The 11,912-nt window shown below is 45.7% G+C and overlaps 1 long non-coding RNA gene across 1 annotated transcript in view; it reads right to left on the bottom strand.

The window, feature by feature from the left end:
* Positions 1–5,003: 5,003 nt before the first annotated feature.
* LOC119566220 overlaps positions 5,004–11,912 on the bottom strand; it is a 60,882-nt gene continuing 53,973 nt past the window's right edge. The window contains exons 3-4 of the long non-coding RNA XR_005225302.2: positions 11,350–11,472; positions 5,004–5,545 (exon numbers count right to left, since the gene is read on the bottom strand). This is a non-coding gene — a long non-coding RNA (uncharacterized LOC119566220). The remainder of the gene's footprint in view (positions 5,546–11,349; positions 11,473–11,912) is intronic.

Below are 11,912 nucleotides of genomic sequence, written 5' to 3'. Positions count from 1 at the left end.
GCTACATAGGATTTCTGTTGGCCCTCAGCACCGGGGTGAATTTCACCCTAAATATCCATTCATGCCCACATCTATGGCATACCAACTTGAAAAGCTCGATGTCTTATTTGTCTTTGAGATCAAAAAAACTTGTGAAATTTACCTAACACTGGTCTGACCCTTTGTGCCAGCAGGGTGAGGTATGAGCGCTCAGTGCTGGAAAGTTCGCCCACAGATAACGTATACACTGTTTTGCCCAGGGCCATGTTTTTCCCTCATCTGAAAAACTCTCTCTCTCTATTTTCTGTATTTATAAAGTTCTTTTGTCAATGATGAAGCCTTCTGCAGTAGTGCACATGTTCTCAGACTAAACACTCAGTGCAAGTCAGGTACAGAGGTGTGTGCTTCTCTGAAGCTGCCCACTTCAGTTTTCTCTTTATCAAATAAATTAAAGGCACTTCATCTATACTTGTAAGTACATCATTACTTCTGAGTGCTATATCATTATTATCAAAGTGTTCTAACACCATCACCGAAAGACCTTGACAAGCTGTAAATAACTTTGCCTCTTGCTTTGATACTGCACAGACTCCTGAAATTGTGTTTATTGTCTGCAGGCATTATGGATGCCTAATGTGAAAGAGCTGGAGAGCACACACTCAAAATGAATGGATATATATTCTATTTCTATTCATAACCATTCTCTCCCTCAGACAGGGTTTGATATATCTTCTTGGGCTTTGCGGCTGAAAAGGGAAAATAGACTGATTCTTTCTCTGAGAAGTTTACCTCCCCTCCCCCACCCCGCCTCAATAAATGGAGGGGAGGTAGAGGATTATGGGAATAGTGATGGCTGAACCTCAAAAGATTCAAAGGTTCTGCCTGCAAGTTTATTCATAAACTTACCCAGACCCTCTTTGATTTGTGAATCTTGTGTGAAGGCCTCTATCATCAGATTTCAAGTACTTGCTACCCCAAGTTGGCCCAGGCCTATCCGACACAGTCACAGTTGTTTAGTACTTCAATGTCCAATCCTAGACAAAACCAGAAAGTTCAGAGGTCTAGAAAGGAATATATTAAAGCCGATTATGGATCAAGCCCTAGATACACTGAAGACTAAATTTTGAGCTATGAACCACTTTAATAGTTAGACTGCTCTGGGACCACAAAGCCAAGGATGACATGTGACAGCAGGGACAAAGCATTCTCAGTCAAGGGGATTGGCTATGGCACAAACTTCCAGAGGAGCACAGGAGAATCCAGAGTCTGACCATATTTTGGAAACACTGTAAAAGCTTCCACATTGAAAAGGCCTTTTCACCATAAGAAGGATACTAACATTGATACCCTCTCAAAAAAAGCCCAGTGTGATGGGGTAGACTAACCCACACTGGAGAGCAAGGGGTTAAGGAACAGCTCTAGGCCCAGGCAGCCCCACTCAGCCACCCCTGAAAAGTTCACACAAGCTGGAGGCAAGGCTTTATAAAGGCGAGCAGAGCGGTTCAGAGACGGGCAGTAGAAGGGAGCAGAAGTGGAAAGTGCTGCCTACGTGCTCATTGCCTGAGAACTGACCACACAGACCTGTGCAAACCCAAGTGACTGAGTGTGCAGGTCAGAGACTTGATTGGAGCAATTTACTCTGGGAAGCTAAAGGGGACTGAAGTAGGAAGTGTTCAGGGAGGCAGCAGCTTAGCACCCTAAGGTGTCAGGCAGAGCTGCCCACCATCAAGCCCTGGACCAGAGCCTGGTGGAGAGGGCAGTCCCAGGCTCCCCTACCCACTCTGAGAAGATATTGCAACACCTGGAGTCTTCACCTTGGTGAGAGATCAGCTAAAAAAGGCCTTGACTGGTCAAGGACTCAGCCCCCAATAAAACCTCTGTGCTAAAGGGGAGGAATGGAAACCCTTGGGCCGGAGGCACTGAAGGACCAGACTGAGGCCTGGTCTACACTGTGGGAGGAGGGGGGATCTAAGTTACACAACTTCAGCTACGTGAATAACGTAGCTGAAGTCGACATACTTAAATCTACTTACCGCGGTGTCTTCGCTGCGGTGAGTCAACTGCTGACATTCCCCCATCAACTCTGCCTGCGCCTCTCGCTCTGGTGGAGTACCGGAGTCGACAGGAGAGCGCTCGGCGGTCAATTTATCGCATCTTCACTAGATGCGATAAATCGACTCCTGCTGGATCGATCGCTCCGGAGGTAAGTGTAGACATGCCCTGTGCTTTTCAACAGGGAGGTACCCTGCCAAAGCCCTGCCTAACCATTAGGCAGCACTCTTGGTGACTGTGCATCTTTATCTATACCCAGCCAACCCAAAACAAAAGTAAATTAATAAAATCTAAAGAAAAACATAAACCCTCCCCTAAGCAGATTTTTTACCCTGAAAAGGGCAAGACTCCATGAAATCCACTAGGGACTTTGCTATTGCTCTCAATTTTACATGCAGGCACTCAGATGATGGCTGGTAGGACACAGATTAGACAAATACATCAAACATTTTAGAACATTAAAGAAATCCTAAACACATAGGGAGGTCAAGTGTACAGTGAACCATAAATCCTTACCCAGACTTTCCAAAATATCCCAACAAATAAGAAATAGCAGAAATATTTTCCAGCACTACCAGTGAAATAACTCACAGATGTGGAATGTCAGACAAAGTCCTCGCACCTATTTCTTCCACTAAACTCTCTCCTTCAGTTCCAAGTCTTGTTCCCAGTAAAGGCTAATTGCCTCCAACAGACTATACCACCCTGAGATCTCATAGCGTTATCATATAAACCAATGGTTGACAAAGGATCAAAGGCAGCAAGGACATTAGCGTTCAGAGGAATGTCAAAGCCATCAGTACTTACAGCAAGGCATCCTGGGTGCTATATAGCCAGTGAAGATGGAGAGATAGGACATTTAAATAATTGTTATTCAGGTTACTAAGGAATGCCATTCTGCTCAATAGATCTGTTCCACGGGTGCATTTAAAAGCATAGCTTTACTGACTAAAATAAGTTTTTATCTCCTTTTAATTCCTGTTAAGACAGCAGAGCCAATACAGCCTTGGAAGAGTCAGCTGGATTCTAGTCTGCTTTAATTTACTAAATATTGATTGCAGAACCTTTATTGTTGGTGAGATATGAGCCAGAAAGAACTCAGCTTTGAAAAAAAACATGTTTTTATTACTCTTTTACTTATTGTCTCTCAGTGATTCCAGCTCAAGTCTGCTCAATGGGGGCTTGAACCTACACTAAGTGAAATCAATGGCAAAGCTCCCATTAACTTTAAGGGTATGTCTACACTTACAGAGTTTTTCCACTGTCAGTTTCCCCAGTGATAGGGAACTGGTGAAAGTAAAGCACTGATTTGTGTACTCGCTTATTTCCACAGGCGTCAGAGTGTTTACATCTGCAGCACTTCCATCACCGATGAGAGCAGGGTATTGAGAGCAGCTATCCCACAGTGCAGCTCTCTCCATTTTGACAATAGGTCTTGTGGGAAGGGGATGTGCGGAGGGCATTCTGGGTCCTTGCTTAGTGCCCCGTGATGCATTGCTTCATGTCCCAGCAGCCCCATTACTTCCTTGTTCCTTACGCGGCATTTTTTAACACCTCTTGCTCTCTGGCTTCTTTCCCCGACACATCTACAAGCAGGAATGGAGCCTGCACTTCTGTCCACTGCTCTGATAGCTGTCACTTGCACATCGCGCGTGGCAGTGCAGCTGTTCTTAAACTTGCAAAGAGAACTGCAGTCAGAGATGCCTGATGAGCTGCCTGAAATGGAAAGCGGTAACATTCGATTGCTTTTGGCATTAACGGAGGAGCTGAGCACTGTGGAATGGCGTTTTTGGGCTAGGAAAGCTAGCTCAGAGTGGTGGGATCATATCATTATGCATGTCTGGGATGACTACCAGTGGCTTCAAAACTTTCGGATGTGGAAAGCCACCTTCATGGAACTGTGTGCTGAGCTTTCCCCAGACCCGCATTGCAAGAACACCAGATTGAGAGCTGCACTCACTGTAGAGAAGCGTGTGGCAATCACTGTGGAAGCTGGCAACTCCAGACAGCTACCGGTCGGTTGCGAACCAGTTTGGAGTGGGGAGATTGACCGTTGGTGCCGTGGTAACTCAAGTGTGCCAGGCCATTAATCGCATCCTACTGCGCAAGACCATGACTCTTGGTAATGTGTGTGACATTTTGGATGGCTTTGCAGAAATGGGCTTCCCTAACCGTGGTGAGGCGCACATCCCTATTGTTGTCCCAGCCCACCTTGGCACCGAGTACCTAAATCATAAATCATATTTCTCCATGGTTTTGCAGGCGCTACTAGATCTCTGTGGCCGTTTCACTGATATTAACGCTGGATGGTCCGGAAAGGTGCATGATGCATGTATCTTCAGAAACACTGGCTTGTACAGAAAGCTGCAAGTGGGGACTTTCTTTCCATACCAGCGGATCACCGTCGGGGAAGCGGAAATGCCCATTGTGATCCTGGGAGACCCAGCTTACCCATTAATGCCATGGCTCATGAAGCCATACACTGGAAACCTCGATGTCAGTAAGGAACATTTCAACAACGGGCTGAGTAGGTGCAGAATGGTTGTCGAATGTGCATTTGGCCATTTGAAAGCACGATGTTTGTACAGTAGACTGGAAATAAGTGAGGAAAATATTCCCATGGTTATTGCGGCCTGCTGTAGTTTACATACCATTTGTGAGGAGAAGGGCGAAAGGTTTACTCCTATGTGGAGGGTGGAGGCCGAACGCCTGGCTGCTGAGTTTCAGCAGCCAGATAGCAGGGCTCTTAGAGGGGCACGACATGTGGCAGTTAGGATCCGGGATGCCTTGAGGGAAAAGTTTGAAAATGAAAATCATTAAACTTTGCTGCTGTGCTTGGGAAACAAAGTGTTAACAGCACGCGCTGTGCTACATGGCGCTTCTGTCTGCGATTTCAGTGAAGATGAAGTTGACTTGGAGCTGTGATGACATGTGCAGAAATGTGAACACACGAATAAAGCTTGCTTCTTTTTGAAAAAATTGTGCTTTTATTTAAAAAAAAAAAAGAAGAGAACACACCACATTCACATATATCCACCCTCAGTGATGGTGGTGAATAGGGTGGGGGACCCGTACACCTCACAGCTGTTTATAACTTCAGCTGTCATTTGACAAGCTGTCTGGAGGTGTGGATTGTGGGGGGAATGGAAAAAATTTGCAGTGAGCCTATAAGAATGTGCAGTGGGAGTTTGGGGAGTGCATGGGAAAGAATTCTGCATTTGCTGTAGTGGGGAGTGGGCACGGATCAGGTCACTCTGCAGTGTAATGAGAGAATGCAACGTATCTGTCTGATGCTCCAAAACATGGTTAGCCTCTCCGTGGCTTCCCTATGGAAAGCATTAGTCTCTTTTCAGTCTCGGTTCTCTCCCTCTTTCCACTTTGTCATGGTTTCTCTCCATTTATTTTTATCATGCATTTCCTCACGAAACATGTCCACCCTTGTGCATCTTGGCCGCTTTCTTATGCATTGCAGGCACTCTGCTACAGTGGGGGGGTGGGTCTTCCACAGTCATTTCTGGGGAGACCAAAGCAACATATTACTGATATACATACATACAGGAATCACTGTGTATGTTTCAATACACCACTGGTAAGAAATCACCGTCTCGGTGACAGAAGTGAAGCACCCCTGGTGCACAAGAGCCCAGCAATGGTGAGGGAACGCCAGGTTAGAGGGTTTATTGCACACAACCATTCTGAAAAGGGCAAGCGTGAACAGAGGGCACCCAGCACACAAACAGTCACCTTAGTATTTTCCTATGCCCGCTACCTGCTTTATGCATTGTCAGAGCAAAGCAACTTACCAGAGCTCTGCTCTCCTGCCTCCGCCTCAGCGGCCAGTGGCCGCTCACAGTGGCTAGACACCTCCAGAGTGGAGAAGGGGCCCTGAGCACATGCAGCACCGGGCTCCACAGCTTCCTCAGTCTCCTCCTCTTCATCTATGACTCCTCCTCCTGGCTAGGGCCACTTTCCCCTGCCTCCAGACATGCAGAAGTATCTACTGGGCTCTTTGCAATGGAGGTGAGGTCATCACTTAGGATTGCATCCAACTCACTGTAAAAACAGCAGCTTTGGGGCGCAGGACCAGACCAACTGTTTGCTTCCCTCACCTTGTGGTAGGCGTTCCTCAGCTCCTTCACCTTCGCTCTGCACTTCAGAGTGTCCCTGTTATGCCCCTTCTCCTACAAGCTGCATGCAATCTGCTAGCAGGTATTGAAATTCCTACGGCTGGAACGCAGCTGGCACTGCACAGCCTCCTCTCCCCAAACACTGATCAAGTCCAGTGGCTCATCATTGCTCCAAGCAGGGGATCGTTTGCTGCATGGAGCAGCCGTGGTCACCTGGCCAGATGAGCACTCGCAACAGGAAAGGGAGTTTCAAACTTCCCAGAGCTTTACAGGGGGAGGGGCGGACATCCGTTTACCTGGCGTCAGAGCAGCAGAGGTGCTGGCCAGAGTGGTCACCTAGGCACTGTGGGATAGCCTCCAGAGGCTAAAAGCAGTTTACACAGGAAGAACGTGTCTTCACTTGCACAGCACCCCAAAAGAATCAGCAGTAAGAGCTGTACGCCTCTCACGGAGGTGGTTTTCTGTTTGCAGTGAAACTTCCGAGTTTCACCGCAAAAAGTCTTTAACAAGTGTAGATGCTCCCGTGGTTTTGCTTTAAATGGCAAATGTAGACATGCCCTAATGCTGCTGGTTTAAGTAAAAAGATAGCGAATTCTATCCTAATCTAGTCAGGTTTTAATACTATGCCTACCTCCATGGTCTCTAAGCACCTTGCTAACTGAGCTAAGGCAAGTTACAGAGCCCAGCCAAAAACACTGACTGACAACCAGCAAAGCAAAAAGCACAACTGAGTGTACTAGTTGCCTGGGTAGAATCGGAGTAAGGACATGAGAATCTGGCAGCACCTCTAACCACTCATGTCAACCCCTAAAAACTGATTTGAAATGCACATTTTTAAACAGTAAATAAAATTTAGCTGCATTACACGCAATTGGCAGCGATGGCTTCCTCAGACTATGTAGAAAGCTTCAGAATGGTCAACAATAAATCAGTGACTTCTTGTTTTAGTAGTTTTATTTTTCAGGGAAGGGAGGTGTCATTCTCTATCCTGCTAACAAAAAAAACCCCAGCAGATTGTAATAACGTCCTAATTTAACGCCTGATAGGTTTCCTCACTGGGTAGAATAAGAGACAGTGGAACACTCTGGAAGGCCTAGTTCAGTCTAAAAGAAAAAGAAAATTATTCTAAATTTCAATGGCAATACTCATCATATGATCACTGCCACCTAGGCAATGAAATTAGTTACCGTGGTAACCACAGGTTGCATCATTAAGAATTTTTAAAATGTTGACATTTCGGAGGCAGAACTTGAAACACTAGGAGAAGAGCAGGAGAGAGGAAGGCTTGAGAGAGGTATAAGAAGGAATCAAAGGGTTGAGTGCTTTCAAGAGATTGGATAAGGAAACAATGTGGGGAATAGGAGGCATAGATATATTAAGTGCCTTTTCTGTTTTCTTTCCTAGAATCATCGAAGCAAAGAGGAGAGGGAGGGGAAGTTCCCCTCCATATTTCTCCTTTGTCTCTCTTCCCAATTTGACAGACAGACGGACAGAAGAAAAAAGAGAAAAACCAGTTAACTGTTAAGGTTGATTGCTAATTATCTCAATCATCTCATTGTGCTCATGAGCCTAGTGAGAAATGTACACAGCTGGCCAAAAAACAAATTTCACCTCCATGAAAATTTTTGAATCTTTGGAAAAATGTTCATCCCAAATCAGGATGAAAAGTCAGAGACTCAAAATTTTTCACAGAACTGAAATCCTGCAATATTTTATTTTGGAAACACTAAAACATTCCCATTACTGGAACTGTTTAGCATTTCTAAAATAAAATATGTTCTCTGGGATCAGTAGCTCTCCTGTCCGGAGCCAAGGAGCCTGGAAAGTGGGGATCTACCGCAATCCACCCAACAGGCTGCCAAGGAGTGGGGGAGCCAGAGCCAGGAACAATTTTCTGATGGGAAATATTTTCCAGGGTAAATTTCACTTTTGTGCAAAGTGATTTGTCCATCAGAAAATTCCTCAGATGGAAAATTCCCAATCTGCTGTAGAAATGTAGAATGAAAACTTTAGTGTCAGGATTTGCACACACTCCCTCCCCCCACCCCGGATTTTTCTTTTAAATTTTTCTTTGTTATATATGAAAACAGATACAAATGTTTGATTTGGGGAAAACATTAGATTTGAGTGTATTCTTGTTCTCAGTAAGACATGGATAGCTTGTATTTAATAAATTATTTTGCAGCATAGAACACAGTAACCTGAGCAGCTGATCTCTTAGGGGAAGTCTACAGTTGTTCCCTGATCTGTCCCTATAGTCCAGAGCCCCACCATCCTAGGTGCAGCATGATCTTTGGTCTCGGTAGCCATACCCCACTTCCTTACTCAACAGTGACATATGGGATGAGGCTTTCTTCTGGCAACTCGCAGAAGCTACTAGATCGCACGCCCTGGTTCTCATGGGCGACTTTAATCATCCTGATATCTGCTGGGAGAGCACTACAGCGGTGCACAGACAATCCAGGAAGTTTTTGGAAAATGTAGGGGACAATTTCCTGGTGCAAGTGCTGGAGTAGCCAACTAGGGGGAGAGCTTTTCTTGACCTGCTGCTCACAAACCGGGAAGAATTAGTAGGGGAAGCAAAAGTGGATGGGAATCTGGGAGGCAGTGACCATGAGTTGGTCGAGTTCAGGATCCCGACACAGGGAAGAAAGGGAAGCAGCAGAATACAGACCCTGGACTTCAGGAAAGCAGACTTCGACTCCCTCAGGGAACTGATGGGTAGGATCCCCTGGGGGAATAACATGAGGGTGAAAGGAGTCCAGGAGAGCTGGCTGTATTTCAAAGAATCCCTATTGAGGTTACAGGGACAAACCATCCTGATGTGTCGAAAGAATAGTAAATATGGCAGGCGACCAGCTTGGCTTAACAGTGAAATTCTTGCGGATCTTAAACATAAAAAAGAAGCTTACAAGATGTGGAAGACTGGACAAATGACCAGGGAAGAGTATAAAACTGTTGCTCGGGCATGTAGGAATGAAATCAGGAGGGCCAAATCGCACCTGGAGCTGCAGCTAGCAAGAGATGTTAAAAGTAACAAGAAGGGTTTCTTCAGGTATGTTGGCAACAAGAAGAAAGCCAAGGAAAGTGTGGGCCCCTTACTGAATGAGGGAGGCAACCTAGTGACAGAGGATGTGGAAAAAGCTAATGTACTCAATGCTTTTTTTGCCTCTGTCTTCACGAACAAGGTCAGCTCCCAGACTGCTGTACTGGGCAGCACAGCATGGAGAGAAGGTGACCAGCCCTCTGTGGAGAAAGAAGTGGTTCGGGACTATTTAGAAAAGCGGGACGTGCACAAGTCCATGGGGCCGGATGCGTTGCATCCGAGAGTGCTAAAGGAGTTGGCGGATGTGATTGCAGAGCCATTGGCCATTATCTTTGAAAACTCATGGCGATCGGGGGGAGTCCCGGACGACTGGGAAAAGGCTAATATAGTGCCCATCTTTAAAAAAGGGAAGGAGGAGGATCCTGGGAACTACAGGCCAGTCAGCCTCACCTCAGTCCCCGGAAAAATCATGGAGCAGGTCCTCAAGGAATCAATCCTGAAGCACTTACACGAGAGGAAAGTGATCAGGAACAGTCAGCATGGATTCACCAAGGGTAAGTCATGCCTGACTAATCTAATGGCCTTCTATGATGAGATTACTGGTTCTGTGGATGAAGGGAAAGCAGTGGATGTATTGTTTCTTGACTTTAGCAAAGGTTTTGACACGGTCTCCCACAGTATTCTTGTCAGCAAGTTAAAGAAGTATGGGCTGGATGAATGCACTATAAAGGTGGGTAGAAAGTTGGCTAGATTGTCGGGCTCAACGGGTAGTGATCAATGGCTCCATGTCTAGATGGCAGCCGGTATCAAGTGGAGTGCCCCAAGGGTCAGTCCTGGGGCCGGTTTTGTTCAATATCTTCATAAATGATCTGGAGGATGGTGTGGATTGCACTCTCAGCAAATTTGCAGATGATACTAAACTAGGAGGAGTGGTAGATACGGTGGCAGGTAGGGATAGGATACAGAGGGACCTAGACAAATTGGAGGATTGGGCCAGAAGAAATCCGATGAGGTTCAACAAGGGGGCCTGCACTTAGGACGGAAGAATCCAATGCACCACTACAGACTAGGGACCGAATGGCTAGGCAGCAGTTCTGCGGAAAAGGACCTAGGGGTGACAGTGGACGAGAAGCTGGATATGAGTCAACAGTGTGCCCTTGTTGCCAAGAAGGCCAATGGCATTTTGGGATGTATAAGTAGGGGCATAGCCAGCAGATCGAGGGACGTGATCGTTCCCCTCTATTCGACATTGGTGAGGCCTCATCTGGAGTACTGTGTCCAGTTTTGGGCCCCACACTACAAGAAAGATGTGGAAAAATTGGAGAGAGTCCAGCGAAGGGCAAAGATGATTAGGGGTCTGGAACACATGACTTATGAGGAGAGGCTGAGGGAACTGGGATTGTTTAGTCTGCAGAAGAGAAGAATGAGGGGGGATTTGATAGCTGCTTTCAACTACCTGAGAGGTGGTTCCAAAGAGGGTGGTTCTAGACTGTTCTCAGTGGTAGAAGATGACAGGACAAGAAGTAATGGTCTCAAGTTGCAGTGGGGGAGGTTTAGGTTGGATCTTAGGAAAAAATTTTTCACTAGGAGGGTGGTGAAACACTGGAATGCGTTACCTAGGGAGGTGGTAGAATCTCCTTCCTTAGAAGTTTTTAAGGTCAGGCTTGACAAAGCCCTGGCTGGGATGATTTAATTGGGAATTGGTCCTGCTTTGAGCAGGGGGTTGGACTAGATAACCTCCTGAGGTCCCTTCCAACCCTGATATTCTATGATTCTATGTTCCATACATTGATATACAAGTACATGGCCAGATCCTGAGCTAATGTAAATCAGCATAGCTCCACTGATGCTAATTGAACTGCACCAGTTTACACCATATAATAATTTGTCTCACTCTATTGATTGGAAGAAATTTAGTCAGAAGATAAGATCTGTATCAAAGTGTTGCATTCCTCCAGACAATCAAACCTTTCTTTGCCTTCATTTTCTTTTCCCAGCTCTTATTTCTCCATTATCTCTTAAGAACCAATTTTCCAATGTTGAAACAGTTTCTTTGGTGAATTTCTAGGGGCATTGACATAGTAAGCAGAGGAAACACAATCCTGACAAACCTCTTTAGATTTTTAACATCCAAAAGGCTCTTACCTTGGTTCTGGGATCTTTTCACTGCTCTAAATTGCTCTGAGGAAAGGTCAAGATCCTTCCATATGTTTGCAGGTCCCTGCCAAGTACTGAGTTGTTATAATTTCCACAGCACACATGGGTTGCCTTGGTGGGAAAAGAGGACTGTGAGTGCTAAGGCGATGGTCCCATGACTATTGTTTATTGCATCCTTATACTTTCTCTCTCTTCTATTTCCTCATTTAGCAACTAAACTGAACAAATAATCAGAACAACACAGAAACAAACAACACAGCCTTAGGTCTAGTTTCTGTCTGACTTAAGAGGGGGCAAGCTGGCCTTTTGGCCCAGAAATGAGTGGATTTCCTCTAGCCACAAAGACATTTTTCTTTAATTTCCCTACTTCTTCCTCCTACCTTCCCTGGTGGACTCATGCTGGCAGCAGTTGAATGAAGATAGCCAGTGGGAGTTGGAAGAGAGGCTTGTGTTGCAGTTTTCAATCCTCCATACCCTTCAGTCTATTCCGGCTTTTGCCTCACACAACCCCAAAATTGTTTCTAACAGATTGGCTTTGGAAGTTGGAGTGT

Source organism: Chelonia mydas, chromosome 6 (assembly GCF_015237465.2).
Source record: "Chelonia mydas isolate rCheMyd1 chromosome 6, rCheMyd1.pri.v2, whole genome shotgun sequence".
Classification (NCBI taxonomy): domain Eukaryota; kingdom Metazoa; phylum Chordata; order Testudines; family Cheloniidae; genus Chelonia; species Chelonia mydas.
The sequence above is the reverse complement of the archived record's forward strand: the minus strand, read 5'-3'. Positions and strand labels throughout refer to the sequence as shown.